This window comes from Triturus cristatus, chromosome 7 (genome assembly GCF_964204655.1).
Source record: "Triturus cristatus chromosome 7, aTriCri1.1, whole genome shotgun sequence".
NCBI classification, from domain to species: Eukaryota; Metazoa; Chordata; class Amphibia; order Caudata; family Salamandridae; genus Triturus; species Triturus cristatus.
This window is the reverse complement of record NC_140590.1, coordinates 1,693,849,127-1,693,868,240: the sequence shown is the minus strand read 5'-3', so window position 1 is coordinate 1,693,868,240 and position 19,114 is coordinate 1,693,849,127. Positions and strand designations below refer to the sequence as shown.

The window sequence follows — 19,114 nt, the reverse complement described above, 5'->3', positions numbered from 1 at the left end:
CGTAATGAATAACATACAGGCAACGCTGTGATCGCAGTAAAATAATATAACACTCATTTATCCGGTCTGAGGTACAAAAAACAAAACGCAAAACGGACTACATATATGAATACACAGAGACAGACAGATCGAGAAAGAAACTCGCACCACGGTTACACTTCGGCGAGTGTAAAAAATTTAAAGCACTCACAGGTGGTACATTGACTGTCGAAAAATAACGCACATCATTCTGCCCAAGAAAAATAAATACAGTAATGAGAGTGAGGAAAAATAAAACACAAGTTTAGCTTGAGTAAAATAGCAATACACAGAACGTGCCTAGTACCTGGCGAAAATAACGCACATTCTCTATGTGGGGAGAACAAAAGTGCGCTTCTGTAAAACCAAGGAGATTACATGCATTGGCAGCACGGCTCACTGAGAACATCAAAGCGGACGAAAGGAGGGGTGAGTGCAAGCCGAGGTGACAAGAAGGGCTGGGCGAGAAGGGACGGGGGAATGCCAGCAACAGAGGAGCCTGATTAAAGCTGACAAAAAGGGAGGGGGAGAAGGGAGGAGGGAGTGCGAGCAGCAGCTTTACACGTGCACTGAAGCTTCAGGCCTGAAATCATGTGGGTAGCACTTTGAAAACCCATATACTAAATGTCTCTCCGAGCAGCGCATGCGCGCTGGCTCAGCGAGACCTAAAAAACGAGCAAAAAGGCAAGACAGAGCAAGAAATGAGCATAGGAGACACACAGGGGAGGAGGTAGACAGGCAGCAGAGGGTAGCTGGACAGGAGAACTGTCGCGGGGGAGCTGGCACGAGGACCTGCTTGTGCCAGCATCAAGAAAGCCGCACCCAAGTGCCTTCAGTTCAGAAAAGCCCATGTGTCATCATGCAGACACGTCTCTGTTCCATCAACACAGAAATTACCTGTATGCTACAGAACATAAATACTTCAAGATCCATCAGATATATCAAGCATTCCAATATGGCCCCAAGGAATCGGTGCAAAAATGCATCCAATGCCATCTGTGCAGAAACATCCCTCATGTCACTGGTGTAGATATGACCCCAGATTTTTTCTTTTAAGTAAAACATGCCCTTTCATGTCAGATTACAAATAATGTCATCAATGCAATAATGCAACAGTACAGACTTGTCCAGAGTGACATCTGCTCAGTAATGACCTCTGGACCACCGTGCCTTAAGCACAGGAGTACTAGCAGTTCCATCAGCTCATGAATGCATTAGAGCCAGCTGCTCTGAAATCCCCCTAGTGCCATTAGTAAGGAAATGTTCCCTAGGGTCTTCGGTAAAGAAATACACCCAGAGCAACTAGCAAACAAATGTCCTCCAACATTGATGTCAGAAGTCAACCCAGGACGCCCAGACCAGAAACGCCCCAATGCCGCCAGTCAAGAAAGGACAATAGTCCTATAAGTTCCAGTAGTGCCTTTGGGACAGAAATTCCCTTCAGTGCAACTGAAATAGAAATGTGCCATTGTGCCAACCGCACATAAATTCTCTGAGTTTCCAGGTAAAAGGACACCCCTTGAGATAATGCCAAAAAATGCACTCTATGCCAATAGTATGGATTCTGACATAATTCACTTGAGAACAGAAATGTTCCCCAGTGACATACATAAAAGAAAATGGCCCGTGTTATCACTGCACAAATTGCACCAATAAAGAACGGCTACCGGCTCCGAAATTCTGCTCAGTACAAAATGCCATCAGACAAAAATGTCCTGCTCAGCTTATGAATCTCCCCCAGTAGCGTACCAACAGGATTATACACATGTGCCATTCGCTCAGAAAGCAGCAGCTTAACAAGAAAATATATGCCCACGAGTGCTGCTGGTAAAAAAAAAAAGTACCTCAGGCAAAATGTACACCAGTACCCTCTTTCCAACCACGCCATTGGTGCAGAAATGCTGCCACCATGCTATTGATACAGAATGACCCCTCCATTCCACTGGTAAAAACAAACAAGCATCTGCAATGCAATAGATCTCGCATTTACGAGAGTTTGAGCTATTCACATTACAAATAATAAAGCCTTTTATTTTTGTTTTGTTTTTAAAACAAATAAAAGGCATTGTCATTTACAATGCCAATAGCTTAAACTCGTGTAAATGTGAGACCTATTGCATTGCAAATGCTTGTTTTATTAACTAATGAAAGCGTTGAGCCTGGAGGGAAGGGTCTATAAGAAACTCTGCTGCCCCAGTAAAACACAGTAAGGCAGAACCGTACATCTTCTACAGTAGTAATGAAAGTACGGTAACCCGCTATGCACACACACAGATTCAATTCAATAAACTAGCAAGAGTCTCTGTCAAGCTCGGGGAATAATAGGCTGATTGGGCGGTGTCTCCGTTTGCACCGATAATTTGATACATAGCCTGAACCTGCTGAGAAATCTAGAGTTAGTTGTAATGTTGGAGTTTGTGCAATTTAAAATCGGGAGGAGCATACGCAGCTTGGGTTAAAACTACTTTCGAATAGGTAAGGGGCATGTTCTTGGCGGGAAAAGCGGTTATGCCTCTGTGTGTGTGTGTGAGGTTTTCTGGTGCTCATCTGCTACATAATGGAAAACTCCACGTCAACCAGGGCGGTGGGGTGAGAGGTTGGAGGGTAATGTATAATAGCTTAGGATAACGTTACAGATAACTGCCAAACGACTATCTGAAGCAAACCTGGAAACCATATTTACTGTATGTACTGAATTTGGTTTTAAATTATGGCCGTTTCGAGCGATTCCGCTTTTCAATGCAGCAGTTGCCCTGTAGATGAACAAAATGATATCTGAAGTATAAACAAACTTCTGTCCCGTTATAGACTTATCGCCAAGAAAATTGCGGGTTAATCTTCAGCCGAGGTGTTCGCGGGTCCCAATTATCACATCTGCCTTATCCTGGGGAAGGGGCTCTCGGCAGACTCTTGTCTGACACTGTGTGCGCCGCAGACGGGGAGGAGGGCGGAGAACGAGACATTAGTGTCCTGTTCTAGGGAGGAGACAGGAGGGTGGCGGGGGGGTGAAAACAACCCTGTACAAAGTTTTTTTTTTTGTTTAAAGAAGAACTCAAGCTGTCTTGTGCTCCGTGGTGGGAGGAGACAATCCAGTCGTTTGTTCCTTTGCATTATGGTGCTTTAATTTTGCAAAGACCAGGACTAATAACCAGTGTTGAAAATTGAAGGGGGCTTGTGCGCCAGCTCAATTTGCCCCGTCCACCGTAGCAGCTGAATTTACCGAGAGGTAACACAGAATAAACAAGCTATTTAGCTGGCGCAAATAAACAAGCGCGGTGACCCTGAAGGGGGCGCCGCGCTCAGTCTTACAGTTCAAACATTTTTTTTTTTTATTAACCTAATGCGGTGTCCCTGAAGCGGGAGCCGCGCTCAGCAGCGTTGCAAATACAAAACAAGCGCAGCCGAAGCAGACCCTGCTGGAAATTAAAATAAAAGCATGCTTACAGACTTATGAAGGAGACCGTGTAACGCCTCAATTAAACAATCCAGTCCTGATGGGCGGGGCCAAAAGGAGACAGGGCGGTAACAAGGGGGAACTAAGAAGCCTTATTTACAAAGCCAGCGTTTAGGCCGAATGATGACGCAAGCCAATGGAAACAAGGGGCGGGGCTTCCACTCCACTTCTAAAATCTCAACTACAATATGCCTCACAGAGCGTGCAACGCATGTGCGCTGCAACGCTAGGCGAGACCTAAATCAGAAATGTCACCTTGTACCTCAAATAAAACACCAGTGCCAACAGAACTGAATAGTTTCCCTGGCACATTGAGCATCTCCAGTAAGACGATCCACACAAACTAATCTGTATCCTCTACACAGTGATGACACTTCAGCAGTGGCTGTCATAGACACTGAAAAAATCTTTGACATCCTGGACTGAGAGTTGCAGGTTGTGAATAAGGAAATGGGGAAAGTGCATGAATTCTGGTAATGCTGTCAACTGCTAAATGCAAGTGGCATGGTTGTATCTTAGAGGGCGGTGAGGCAAGGAAGCCTGCTGTCTTATTGTTCTACAGTCTTGAAAGGGAACCCAAAGTAACTATGCTTAGGAGAGAAGAATTTGCTAGAGGGGTGACAGTACTAGGCCACAAGTACATTCGATCACTATATGCAGACGTCTTGTTGTACCTTCATAATCTAGTGGAGGGCCACCCAGTTTGCCTTGGCAGGTTTAGAGCACAGTCAGGACTTGATGGACTTGATGGAAAATAGTGTACATTTTTGTTGTAATCCTGCGGGGTCCTTGGTGAGGACCAGCTTCTCGAGCTCCCACTGAAGAGAGGCCTCAGATCATTCAGATACATGTGATCCTGGTTTTCCATGACAATGGTGGTACAATCGAAGGGCATATGGGCAGGATGATGATAGCAGCAAGAGATTCTGGAATAATTAGCTTTGGTTCTCCTGCCTCTTTTCTTAGATGAGTTTGCCAAGTTGCTTTGGCGATGGCTGCAGAGGTATGGAATTCCTATAGCTCGACGTCCAGGACATATTGTGCGGCGTCAAGGACAACAAGTTCATGTTTATTTTGTCCATGGGACAAGTAGGCCCATGCCCCTGCAGCACAAACCTTTTGGCTGCCAGTTTACAGTATCACATTAAGGATCAGGGAAGGGCATTGTCTGCAAATATGGTCATATTTGAGCCCATATGTTAATGCTGTTCCAAATTTTATTTGTAGTTCATTAATTCAAAGCCTTTACTATAAAGGTGAGCCTTTTAAGGGAATTTAAGCTTAGACTGCACTACTGACAGTGGTTCCAGTATAAAAATGTGCACACACATTTGCAAAGTTTAACCACTTAACTGCAATATAAGGCTACGGATAGCACTCCCAGAATGGTATTTGATTAGATGCACATATTTGCAGCAGCTTAAAAGCAAGATTGAGGATTCTTTGCTTTCAAAATAAAATGTTCACAAAAAAATAAACTAGGAAAAACATGTTTTGCTAAACTACTGTGGAATTTTAGGTACCATTTTTTTGCACCATCATTTAGTAAAACATTTTCAGTACACAAACTTTTGCTTTTCTTATTTTGGGCATTAGATTAGATGCGTATAATTTTCACAGCACATCTCATTTTAATAGGTATTCCACAGCCACACTGAATAAGTAAGGGACCTGAGAGGGCGCGGTGTAAGGTACAGAGCTGCAGACTTTGGGACGTTTGAACCGGGTTCGAGCCTCGGCATAGGAACTCCTGCGCCTACAAACATTTTTTATTCAGAAACAATAAGATTAAATAAACAATGGGTGCCTATTAAAAAATGGTCATTGGAATGAATACAATGAAATAAACAATGGCGAATCGAAATGGAATCATAATTGCAAATACTGATGTTTGGAAGAAATGCCCTAGGCTTGACCTAAAGGTGCGAATTGGGCAGAGCTGTGAAATTCCTACCGCCAGCACATACTGCTTTGAAGTCAAGGACAAGTCTGAATATAAAGCACATGACAAGAAGACCATGACCCGCAGGACAGCCCGTTTGGCTGCCAGTTTAGCGTCCCAGTGTGGAATGCAGGAAGGAGACTCCTTTGTTGCTGAGGCAGGTTATGCATCCTCACGTGCAAGACATTGGAAATAGTGTAAATGGTTCATTAATGCCAAGCCATTACTGTTAGGGTGAGCATTTGAAGTGATAACCCTGCCTTCGACATTAGCTTGCGTTAACAGTGGTTCCAAAATAAAAACTAGTCTTCAGTCCCAGATGCTAACAAACCGGAAGTCAGGCGCCCGTGCCCGGGAGGTGGGCGGGGCCTGCTCTGTCAAAAGAGAAACCGGCGTGCCGTGCTAACGCGGGGCTCCCATGCTGAAGGGAGACCCCAGCGGTGGCGGCCGGAGAGGAGAGAAGGCCCGGGTCCCAGGAGGGGGCCCGGGTGAGAGTGCGGCGGCCGAGGCTGCCCATGGCAGCGCGGGCTCCCAGGAGTGCTGGGAAGCCCCGCAAGAGAAGTGCTGCAGCCGCGAGCAGGAGCCCCCCCCAGAAGAGCAGTCCGGTGAGTGAAGAAGGGCTGGGGGGCTCCGTGTGGGCTATTGTTGGTGCCTGATCGAGGCACAGTGTCGTTTTGGCATTCTGAGCGGCCCAGTCTTGCAGCGGGCCGCTGCAACGGAGCTGGCATGTGGTCGGAAGGGGGACAGGAGATGTGCACATCGCGTGTGTGGACGTGCGTGTTCACGTGCGAGTACACAGGCTCCAATCTGCCAAAAGCCTTGCGCGTGCCCATCTCCTGTCCCACTTCCGAGCCAAGTCAGCAACAATAGATCTCGCTGTCTTCGCCAGGCGAGACCTAAAAAGAGGGAAAAAAGGCCTTGGTTAACAGCAAACCTAATTAGGGGCCCCAATTCTGAAGAAAAGTGACATAAGGGCACCCATGGTGCATGTCATTGCATTAGTTTACAACCTTCATAAATTCACAAGAATTTACAGAAGTAGGGCAGGACATCATACTCCTAGAAAATATTTGAGAACTGCATTTTAGCACGAGCAGATATGCATGTGTAGATTTGCTCATACGAAACTGTTGAACGCTTTACAAGTTCACTTTCCCTCCAACCACTTTCTTCCCAACTCTGGTAGAAGTTTTACTTGCTGTCAGGGGTAAATGCCCAACCTCTCTCAGTATGGGCAAAGTTTAGAAAAGATGTGGTGAAAAACCTTAAGACATGCCAGTTAGTAGGCTTTCAGACTCAAAATGGCATTTCAACACAGGAACTATTGCTTAACGTTCTCTTCAGCCCCAGTATGTAGATACGTGGAAGTGATCACAAAATAAGGGAATTGCTAGTAATCAAACTAGTCTATAGTATGAGCCCTGGCATAACCGGAGAGGCGGTTATCCGTGCGCTTATATAATGAGATTGCTGCCATAATTTGTCACTTCACTGGATGGCACCAAAGGGATGAGTGTTTTTTCTTTTTACAGAACTAGTAGATTTATGAAGCAACCTGACCCATGGCCAAGTAGATATTTAATTAAATTCCACTCCTTTGTACCCGGCAAGGCTTTAAAGGACCTTACTAAATTGTCACTGGACCTAGTGTGGGGTGGTTATAGAAACAAGGTAACCTTACATAAACAACTACCATTGTCATCTGATGGAGGCACTGCAGCTCCCGGTTTAAAAAATTATTATTTAGCTGCACAGCTCCAGTGGGTAGCTGGATGGACTAGGAGCCACACAAGTATCAGAAATCGTGTTACATGGGGGACCAGAGAGAAGGTGCTTTACAGGTGTCACAGGTGCCGGATCCTAATAATAAAAGACCCCATGAATCCAGATTGCTAACAGTGGCCAAGCGCTGTTGGAAAAAACATATCTTGTTCGCACTAAGACAACTGAAGAATTAGCTCCTGAGCTCCCACTATGGATGCATCGTAAACTACAACAAATTGGCACTGAACCAGTTAGGGATTGCTTTGATAAAACTAGCTTTACTGTGCTGGGGGATTTATTTGACACAATGAGTAGTCGTTAACTGCACTACTTTTCTCAAAATTATACCAAACATTTTAAACAAATCAAACACTTCTTTAGGTGTGCGGTCTTGGTGTGTGCTCTGTGTCTGAACACACTTTGAAGAAATTGCTGGTAGTCAGCAGGCTAATAAAATCCCACAACACACTACAAAGATGAGCCCATCGGCTTTTGTAGGTTTAGCACATTAAACAAAACTTTGTATAGTCATAAAAGATGTGTTGAAGTTCTTCAGTTTCACTTTGTTAGCGGTGCATATGCCTATTATCAACATCAAATGTTAATATGGACTCTGCATGTCCGACACATTCCAAAAACCGCATTGTTCATGACAGAAGTGCCAGGACATTTGCGGCACATATGCATGCGAGTAGGGCAGGCGTAGTGCAACAGTGCGAATTAATAAAAATCATCACCACCGAAAGAGATTAGTCAATTTGAATAATGAGCTTGCAGAAAGAAAAGACGCGCGTTACCTGGAGCGGCCCTGCCACATGAAGGACGGCGTGTCGGCGTGCAAATGGAAATACTCCATTGAAAGCTTTCAAGCGCTTTAATCAGCAGCTAACCAAAGTCAAAGTAAGTGATGTGTACCCCGGAAGTGTGTGTCACGAAAAAAAAAGAAATAGTTAAGCGGCTGGTTACATGTTGGTATAAAGCTCAATATAATCCAAATGGGACACTTTAAAGTGGTTCTGTTGGAACTATTACATTTCTCTTATTACCATAGCTATTTTCATTGGAAATGTGAATATAATTACAAAAGAATGGGACCTCTATGGGCATTTCTGGAGTGCCTAGCTATGCACATATTTTCATGTCCAAGTATGAAAATGAATATCTTGTTCAAGAACAGTCAAAGCAAGAACACCTGGTGATATTTCCGCTGTATATCAACGATATCTTCCTAAAATGGCACAGTTAAAAAGAAAGTCCAGAGAAAAATATATCCATGTTAAACTCGAGGAATCCTAGCATCCAATTCACATATTCAATCAGCAATAAAAACCAATTCCAATCTTGGGTGTATTCGTTGAATTAACGCCTGCAGGTATCCAAACCAAAGTTTTCAAAAAATCCACTGATCACAACAATACACTGCACTTTCAGAGTTTCCATCCGCAAACCCTTAAGTAACATCTGCCATTTTACCAATTTGTGCAGATAAAAAGGATCACACATAAAACAGACGATTGTTCATAGGCCTAGGAGGACGACAAAATAAGGTTCACCAATAGGGGTTACCCCATCCCCCATCTCCATATTAAGCAAAGCAGCCATACAGAAAAACACAGCTAGAACGCCAGCAAGGATGGTGGTGGTTTCAAAATTTTCAACTAAATTCCAAGCCATCAAAAAGATTATTCATAACCGATGGGAACTTTTATGGTGGAACTAGATTTCAAAGAAATTTTTCACAATAAACCCCTTTTTGCAAATAAATGTCCTAAAAATGTCAAAGAACTGCTGACGTAGAATAAATCTATTGTTTCGGAGAGACATACTGGCACTAAACGCTACAATTGCATCCACTGCAATAACAATCAATGGCAATGTTGTGGTCCATCCACTTAACCCCTTCGCTGCGGAGCGAATTCCGCCGCAGCGCTGGGGGTGTTTGGGGGGGGTTGACGGCGCCGCTGTGCTCATGACAGAACCACGCAGTCATGAGTCACGGGTGAGCTGTGCTCATGACGGCGTGGTTCCGTCATGACTCCACCCACTGCGCTAATCGCCCGCACAGGCGGGGAATTAGCGCCGCATGGGAGGAGCGGCCGCCAACGGCCGCAGCATGACGGAACCACTCCGTCATGAGCACAGTGCACCCGTGGCTCATGACGGAGTGGTTCCGTCATGAGCGGGGAACGGGTTAAAGATCATTCTTTGAAATTAAGACATTCAGCAGACTAAGAATGTCATATTGCATAAAATGCCTATGAGACATATTATACAAGGACAAAATGTAAAGAAAAAGAAAAATCTGAATTTATAGAGCATAAACGTGCAACCAGGAATCAGAACAAAAATTCCAGGCTAGCATTACATTGGGTTGAAGAAAAACACAACATTGCACAAATGCAGTTTCAAATACCCAAAGTAGTCGAACCCACACCTGAAATGGGCAATCATAAAATCTTGTGATTAAGAGCGACTTATTGGATTAAGAGACTTGACACTTTTCAACCCAAAGGGATAAACGACATATTAGAAATGTTTTGTTTTCTTTGACTACATGATATTCTTTTTGACTCATTTCTGCCAGGTTTTTTTTCTTGTTTCAAAGACCATTCTTTGCTTCGTTTCGTTAATATACATGAGTAATCTTACAATAAGGGTCACCATACCATGATGACATCACTTAAATAAGTAATGTGTTTGACTAAGGAACACCGTATTTCGTTATTAGTTTTGGGTTACTTGCCATCACATATTTTAGATGCTTCATTTTATGCCAGTTAACTATTCTGATCAGTTTATGCTTGCTGTAGTTTTTTCATAACATTTTATCATATATTTCATTTAACCATTTTGGTTATATTGAGCTTTATAGCAACATGCATTCAGCTGCTTTAGAATTTCTTTCAGGTCTTCTTTTTTCACTATGGAACATACACTTCTGGGCTACAAGTTACTTACTTTGACTTCTAATAGCGGCTGATTTAAACGCTTGAAAGCTTCCAATGGAGTATTTACAATTGTGCGTGCACACCGACATGCTGTCCTTCATGCGGCAGTACTGCCCCAAGTAATGCGGTCTTCTCTTTCGCAACCTGCTCACTTGTTATTCAAATTGGCTAATCACTTTCGGTGGTGGCGATTTTATTACTTTTCACTTTTGCACTAAGCCTTGTCTTCTACCATGCATGCATATGCACCGCGAATGGCCCGGCACTTCTGTCATAAGCAATACGTTTTTTAGAATGAGTCAGACACGCCGAGTCCGTATTGACATTTCATGTTGGCAATCAGTTGGGTGAAAAGAGCACAAAGCAAGGACTTTACTACTACGGACTCTTCTTGCACATGCATGTTTGTTATCAGTTAATTTTGTGATGTACCTAATCAATAATTAAAGTAGTGAAACTAATGAACTTTAACATATTTTTTGTGGTTTTACAAAGTTGTGTTTAATGTCCTAAATGTACAGAAGCCTATGGGCTCAATTTGGCAGTGCATCATGGGACTGGTTAGCCTGCTGGCTACCAGCAATTTCTTCGGAATGATTTCATCACCACAATCTTAAAACATCTGATGAATTAAGACAAACCATGGAAATTCCTGCGGGTCAGTTTCTAACCCAGGGGTCTTCAAACTGTGGGGCGCGACCCCCAGGGGGGCCGTGGAGTGATGCAAAGGGGGTCGCGCCTTCCCAGTCACACTTCTGCCCAGGCCCAAGGGCTTCAGCCCCCCCCCCCCCCCCCCCCGTCCTGTGTCTCAGCCCGGGCTGCGGCAGTGAAACTTGAGCTGCTGGGGGCTCAGCTGGGCAGTGTCTGGATTCCTATCTCCGGCACCCCCGTGTTTTTTCACAGGTCTTTAAAGACCATTTAACATGCCTTTGTAAACTGCTTACAGAGGCTGGGTCCCCACTGTGCCTATTCCATACATTTGGATTTTACATACACTGCCGTAGTGTGAGAAAGCATTTCATGGAAAGGAATACAAAGTTGGCTTCCTGGGGGCGCCGTGTGTGAAAGTTTATTGTGCTTTTGAAGCACCTGCTGCAGCGTTTCTTTCCCCGGCAATTGCCAGGCCTCACATAAATGTCAAGATAACTTGTGTGATTAATTATCTTCCTGGAGAGAGATCAGAATGTTGTATAGTTGAGGTTTTGACTTGGGTGATGTTAGTGCAGAGGGTTAATATGCCTGCTGCAAAGAACGTGTACCAAGTAGATTACAGAGTGCATATGATGTGAAGAGATCAGCAGGTTACTGCTTTCAAAAGAGACATCCTTTTGTTACTTGCAATTTATAACTTAAAGTCCTAATAGAGAATAGTGAGCTATTAACTTTCATCCTAGAACAGCATACACACTACAAAGAATACATTATTAGGCCATTGATTAATGTTGCAAAAAGGGTTAATTTGGCTAGAAATCAATTCTTATTAAAGGAAACTCCCAACTATGCTGTTTCTTTTTCGACTCTGAGTTTGTGCTTCTCCACACCAAACACTCTTAACTATACTGCCTACCAGTATGGATGACATGTGACTCCTATACTTTTAGTCCTTTGGCTTATGTAACATTTCCTATACACTGATTTACACACTTATGATTGATTGTCTCTGTGTAATGTGTGTGTGAGATGCAAAGTGCTCGGACACCCTACACTGGTATGAGTGGCACTATATAACTAATTCAATGCATCTGAGAGTGTGGGGTTATGGAGACTTGGTCACTGTTAAAGGGTGCTAGTGAGAGAATCCGTGGTGGGGGTGGTCATTGTGGGGGGCACCAACAAACATGGTCGCACAGGGCACCACCAGCACTAAAGCTGGCCCTGGGAAGTATGCACAGATAAGCGCTGAAAATACCGCTTTAGGTGACTGTTTTTTTTTGTACCGACTGAGCCACCAAAATAATCTGCTGGCAACCCTAACCATAGGACTGGAAGTTTGTTGCAGGATCAGCACATTATTTATTTTCTTCACCCTCGATCCCCGATTAATGCCGCAATAGTTTAACTTAGATCTTAAAGTCTACGCCCCGTCAATAACATGCTGAGTTACTTCATGGGTCTGGGAATGCACCCTGCATTCAGACAACTCATTCCTCATTCTCGCCCTTCATTGTCACGCTCACCTTGCACTCACAGTGATCACAATGCACTCACACTGATCACCATGCACTTGCACCATTCACCCGCTCACCCTGCACTCACAGTGATCACAATGCACTCACACTGATCACCATGCACTTGCACCATTCACCCGCTCACCCTGCACTCACAGTGATCACTCTGCTCTCAAAATGCACTTGTCCTGCTCACACTATACCTCAAACTGCAGTCACACGAGTACACTACTCATCCTGCACTCATGTGACACTTCACTCACCTGTCCCCCTCACTACTCAATATGCAACTCACTCAAACAAGCCCATCAGTAATCATACATTCATTCATCCCATTCTGAACTTGCATCCGCACCCAAAATGAGAGAGGACAGCAAGGGAGTGAGAGAATTTGATTGAAGAGGTCAGGGATGAGGAGAAATTTGAATTGCCGAAGAGAAGTGTGGACACGCAAGAAGTGAGTGTGATCCAAAGGTGAGGGCTTCTGTTAGAACAAAGGGGAGATGTTAAAGAGGAATGGGGGGGACTGGAGAGGTGTAAGATACAAATAGACAAAAATTTGAATGAAGAGACGAGGTGAATGAGGTGCTGAGGGGCACGGGAGGTGACAGGGCCAGAGAGGCCATGAGATAAATGTGAGAGACTGTTAGAGATGAGGGCAGTGAAAGGACAGAATGGCAAGAGGTGATTAAAGGTGAAGTGAGAGGTTGAATGGGGAGAGTTCAGAAGTTGTAAAAAGGGGTGAAAGAAAATGACCTGCAAAGTGAGAGAGGGATCCGGGGTTAGGAGAGGAGAGAGGGATGGAAGGGAGGGGGTGAGAGGAAAGCTGCATGGGTAAACGGCTTAACTCTACACAAAACCGCCAGGGTTTTAAGGGACCCCTGCTTCTCCCGACCAGGGCCAGGTGAGCTTCTAATGTGGCAGCACGTATTGCTGCAGAGTGGAAGGCCCTTCACAAACGTTGACTTGAAATCTTTCTGATGATAATTGCTGTATTTTGGTTATAAATGGGTACTGATTGGGTGAAATCTTTCCTCAGCGTTACTGTGTGTAACAAATATCAAAATAATGAAGCAATGCTATCCCAAAATACGCGGCATCACATAACCTTATTTACATTTTCATCCCACGCAATTTAGTCAACAGGTTTAGACATTTTTGTCAAGAGGGGGTCCTTACGCCTCAAAATGTTGACAGGGGGGTCTCGGCATCCAAAAGTTTGAAGACCTCTGTTCTAACCTAACGTGTCGTATTCAGGTGATTAAAAACGGACCTAGAAACAGAAGAACCTCAAACCACCTGTGCATAACACTTAAAAATGTAATAACACACAACCACGAAAGAGCGAGCTTAACCCTGTATGGTAGACTCCTGCACCAGATTAAAGTGGATGTGTCGCTGCTGAGGGAGCATGGGACTAACGAAGAAGACAACTGACGCTAAAAGATTGGGCATAACTTGAATATCCCTCAAACGTTTTGCAGAATACGAGCTTTAAATGGATACTATTTAAAATTATACATAGAGCTCATCTTACTCCACAAAGGCTTCATAAGATGTAACCAATGTCCCTGAAAGTCCCAAGATGTTGCAACGACAGTGGTGACACTGAACATATGATTTGGAATGTTCAGGAATACACCCAGTACTGGGAATCTGTATGTGCACCGATTCAAGCACTACATTTGTGTGCTTGAAGGGAACATTTTATGGTTAAATAAGAGGATTCAAACGGCAAAACTGGAGAACAGTTTTGCCGACTCTGCAAAGATGTTAGCGCGATTCAGCAAGGATGTTAGCTAAGTGCCAGGTGGCAATCTACTGTAATGCAACTCAGGCCTCTTCTTTGTAGCACTGGATGAAAGAACTACGTAAGTGGGAGAAGTGGGATACATTTGTTACTCTACAACAATAAAAGAAAGGCACAATAGATGTAACTACACTGGAAGCAATAACTGGTACAAAAGTCCAAAACTGATGAAAGACTTCCCTAGTCCTACTGTCCTCACCATGGCACTATCAGGTCCCCTCATGAGATGTACCCTCCAGATGGGGGGGGGGGGGGATCAAGTAATCAATTAGGGCTCCTTGACAATTGCTAATATGAAAAATGTTTCAGGGTCACTTCGACAAAAATATCACTTATTGAGTGTGCTCCCACTGTTGTGCTGTATTGACTTGATTTTCATTTTCTTCTGAAGAACTGGGAGCTTTCTTGAGAATGCTTTTTAGGTTGCAGCCTGCCTGTTTTGCTAAAGACATCTTGGGGGGTTTCAGAAAGTTGACCGGGGAATACATTTAATTAGTTGATTGCCATTGGCATTTTGGTTGGTAACTCACATTTTCTTGCTTTCCATTAGCTGGCTTTATTTGCTTTAAGCTCTCCGGGTTCAGTTTGTCCCTCCTGTTGCCCAAACCTTATTTTCAGTATCCTCCCAAGAGCTCCCTTTCTGCAAACAGGCCTGTAAATCTCGTTCTTATCTCATTATATTTGCTGTGCACTCAAAGACCAAGGTCAAATGTCAGGCGCCAGTCTTCAGTGGGCGCTTGTTTACTTTTCTCTCTCCGACTTCAAAGTGAGAGAATATGTGCGACACTCTTGCTGGATACTGGGGTAGAAAAGAGTTTTTTTTCTAGCACATGACAACATTTAAATTAACTGTGTAAGTATTTCAGAATATATCAGAATTGGGAACACAAATGAAGCACATTGTTATTTTTGAGGTGTGTTGGAAATACATAATTTAATATGATCAAAACAAATTACACTAGGTGATGTAATTTCCACACACAACCTCCTGTGCACTGTATAGTTTTATTAGTAAAACTATATACCGGCGCAAATGTAATGGTCATTTCAACTGAAAATGTGTTGTCTGTAATGGCAGTGCGCTACCACACCATGAATACTCCACTCTTCTCTGCACCACTCACACCCCTGCACCACTCCACGCCTCTACTCTACCCTGTACCACTGCACACTATGCCAATACACTTCGCCACTCTACACCACTACAGTCTAAGCCACAGCAATCTACTCTGCACAACTCCATTCTACGCCACTGTACACTATGCCACTCTGCAACACTGCACTCTATGCCACAACACTCTACTCCAATGCACTTTACTCTAACACTCATCTGTGTCCCTGCACTTATGCCAATCCAAGTTATGCCAATCCACGTTATGCCACTTTAATCTACTCTGCTCTCTATGCCACTCTACTCCACTGACACTACTCTGCGAAACTGCACTCTTGATAACTGAACCCTACGCCATTCTACTCTGCACTACTCCACTCTATGCCATCCCACTCTACGCCATTCCACTCTATGGCACTATACTTTACTCTGCACCACTCTTTACTACTGCACTCTAAGCCACTCTACACCTCTTCATCACTCAACTCTACGCCACTGCACTCTATGCCACTCTGCCACACTCCGCTCTATGCATTTCTCCAATCTACGCCACTGCATTCTAAGATTCTGCACTGTACGCCACTGCACTGTACTTTGCAACACTACACCAATGCACTCTACACCACTCCAGTGTATGCCACTCTAAGGGACTCTACACTATGTCACTCAGGTACATGACACAATGCCACTGCACTCGCCAAAACCCTACACTCTTCGCCATTCCACTCTACGACACTCCACACCACTTTCTATCCCACTAACTTTTAGCCATGCTGAAGAGCAGCCATGATCTTGTACAATATGGCTCAAACATATTGGCAAAGCCAATAGCTCGTGCATAGGCAAGACCTACTGGTTTGCCAATGCTTGTTATTTAAGTGTTTACTTGTTTATTGCTATATTTGAATCTGTAACTAGTTCTGTTCATAGCATTCGCTGCTGCAATGGATTTGATACCAAATGGTAAGTGGGTGGCTATTATGTTCAAGAGGCAAACCTACGGTTTTTAAATTCGCTGTAGTACTAAAAATGTAAATAATAAACTGATCTATAAAAAAGAGAAAAAAAAGTATATGCAGCACTGAAACACATAACCCATGTACAAGTCTGTCAATGCACCCGAATGCAGCATGCAACGTGGACGGCTATTCCTGCTCCAAAACAATAAACAACTACAATTTACAATACTGATCTACAGCACAAACTACTGCTGAAGTGCTACTGCCCACATGCAACTCTTTCTCAATCCCGACATATGCCTTCTTCTGCCCTTCGTGCACTGGCACCACCAAAGAACTCTACCACTGCTTCTTAATCATGACCTGAACCTCTTTAACTCCAAAAGGACATCCAGCCCAGGCATTCAGGTGGCTCGATTAAGGGAGTCTTCTAGGGGTGCCTTCCGCGGTAAGACCACATATGGCCAGATGCCCTGCCAGGTCTTCCCAGATCCGCTCCTCTCGATTCAGTCCGTTTGTCCCTTTAATGACCAATCAAATACAAATCTATACCATAGGTTAGCTTTAACGACCATACTAGTCCGGATTACCCATACAACAAAATCTATCCTCACAATTTATTAGCATGAAGAACAGTGCATGACACTGAATGGAAACAGCTTAACTGTAATCATTATGCTCAACTAAATAACACAGCGATGTCACAGGGCAGCATGCTATCCATTCGCAAAGTGCTTCACTTCCTCGTAAGATGTGTCAGGAGCCATATAAAGTATTTCGGTGCCTGCAGAAATGTGATTCTATGTAGTGCGTTCGTTCACCAACGAATGCACCTTGGCGTTCAGAACAATAAAGAATAAGTAAAATTAACCAAGGTTCAGCAAAGGGGGTAAGTTGTCACAACTTTTCTAAAAAGACCGAATGCTTTTCATATGTTGTGGAAAACTGTACCAGAGACAGGGTCCAAGTTAACGAAGCGCACGTTCAAATAGAACGGGGTCCACTGAAATGGGAACTGAGCTTAGCAACTATTTCTATTATGTTCTTACTGCTGTATGTACATATTGTGGGATAGTGGCAGGTGCTGCATGTTAAACTGTGAAAATCTGAAGAAATGTTAAAATAAAATATACACGGGTTGATATTTCTGCATCATAAAAATCAGTAATTATTAAACAATGTATTCTTAAAATAATTCTTTCCGGGGCACTAAGTCTACGGATAACCTAGGTTATTACAATGATAAAAGCCCTACAAAGCTCTTGAAAGTGCAATTATTTACCAGTACTAGCAAACGTAGGAGCTCTCCCTTTACACCTCATTTGTGACAAGTACTCTGTGCCATTTTAGTACATAGAGCACTATCATCAGCGCCTGCTAAATCAGTACTAGAGCTCACACGCCTGTCAGAGCTCAGTCAAATAGCAGGAACCTCTCATGTGCCAGTACTCAATCCTAAACATAGCTTTGCAATTCACCACAATTCAGACCTGGCCATTCTGTACTATTCGGATATTTAGCGACGCGCGCAGCTGTCAGTGCACCTCAGTTAAGGCCTGCAACATTCGCTGATATTCCAGCACGCAACTTATACTAATGCTTCTCGATCCTGCTCTGCTGCACCCTCCTAGCACTGGGATCCATGCAGCTCATTAAAGGCCCTCGAGTCTGCTCTCCTACCCCCTCTCATGCCCAAGAATTGAGACACAACCAGCTATGCCAGTAGACCTCAACCCTAGAAATCCCCTTCAGCTGTCACTCCTTTCAACAGCGCGCACATTCAGACAAGACACGAGAACGCCCACCAGACATATGGACACGCAGACAAACAGGACGTGCGGGAGTTCCGGTCTGTCAAGACCTGCAAAGTCCATCCTCGTCGTTCACTGTTCCCAGGCCCCCCCATGCCAGTCCCGCCCATCTCTCAAACCACCCCCAACAAAATGACACCAAAACACATTGAATGGCCCACACCTCTGTGGGGGGGGGGGGTAGCTTACCCACCTCTGTTAGCGCCTTCTCGGTTAGTTACTGTAGGTTTGCTGCAAGGCACGCGTTGGTGGCGCTGTCAGACGTCCTCGGGTGTCCCCATGCCGGTCTCGGCAAGTACAGTTGGGCAGGGGGTGCAGGTTCCCACTCCCCTCGCTTTCTAGGGAGTCTGGCTTTCGCGGACAGGAGATAAACACCAAAGAAACAGGTGTGTGCGGCGCCCCCGAGGGGTCGGAGGGGGGCTGTTGTCGCAGTGCGGAGCAGGAACCCTCTCCCGGGCTCATGGGGCCTGTGTAGCAACAGGCGGCGCGGCCTGGCAAGCCCTCTCGGTCTGCAGCTGCTACGGATCCGCCATGGGCGTTTATGTATTCCTGTTTTACCCTGATTTCAGACGGGGAGGCCTCTGTCGTAAGGCCTCTTGCTCCGCCCGGGCCCTGTCCCAGCAAGAGGCAGTCGCTGAAACCGCGAACTTGGCGGGCAATGACGGCGGCCAACTGTACGGAGCTTGCCGGCCGGGGAGCGGTACCCGCACGGGCTTGGCTACTGCGTGCTTTTAGGCGGCCCCCGTCTCTCCGCCATTGACGGCAATGTCGGCCTTCAGTTTCTTGCAGAAGGAAGGTGGGGGGGAGGGCAGAAAATTCAGACTGTGCATGGGAGGGGGAACGTACGTGCGTCGCGGGCGCAGGAGGCGGCGCCTAGACACTCCGCCCGAGCTCCGATTGGTTGCATCAGGTGCTCGTCAGGTGACGCCGACCCAGCGCCGCCCGCCAAATGGCTGATGGGAAAAATAATGTGACCCAGTGAGACGAGGCGACGCCCCCGGGGTTAAAAGCGGTGCGCCCGCCCGGCCCGAAGACAGCTAGTCCCGCTGGCGCGCCGGAGGGTGGTGCTCGACACTGAAAGGTCGTGAATTAGCGCTGGATTTTTTTTGTTTTGTTATTAATGTCTATA

General features: G+C 45.0%; 1 protein-coding gene across 3 annotated transcripts in view; it reads right to left on the bottom strand.

Annotated features, from left to right (window-relative positions):
* The window catches only part of FOXJ2 (forkhead box J2), a 302,004-nt gene extending 283,221 nt beyond the window's left edge, over positions 1-18,783 (bottom strand). For all 3 annotated transcript variants that reach the window (XM_085619900.1, XM_085619899.1, XM_085619902.1), the window contains exon 1: positions 18,179-18,783. The gene's annotated coding sequence lies outside the window, so the exon portion shown is untranslated. The remainder of the gene's footprint in view (positions 1-18,178) is intronic.
* Positions 18,784-19,114: the final 331 nt, after the last annotated feature.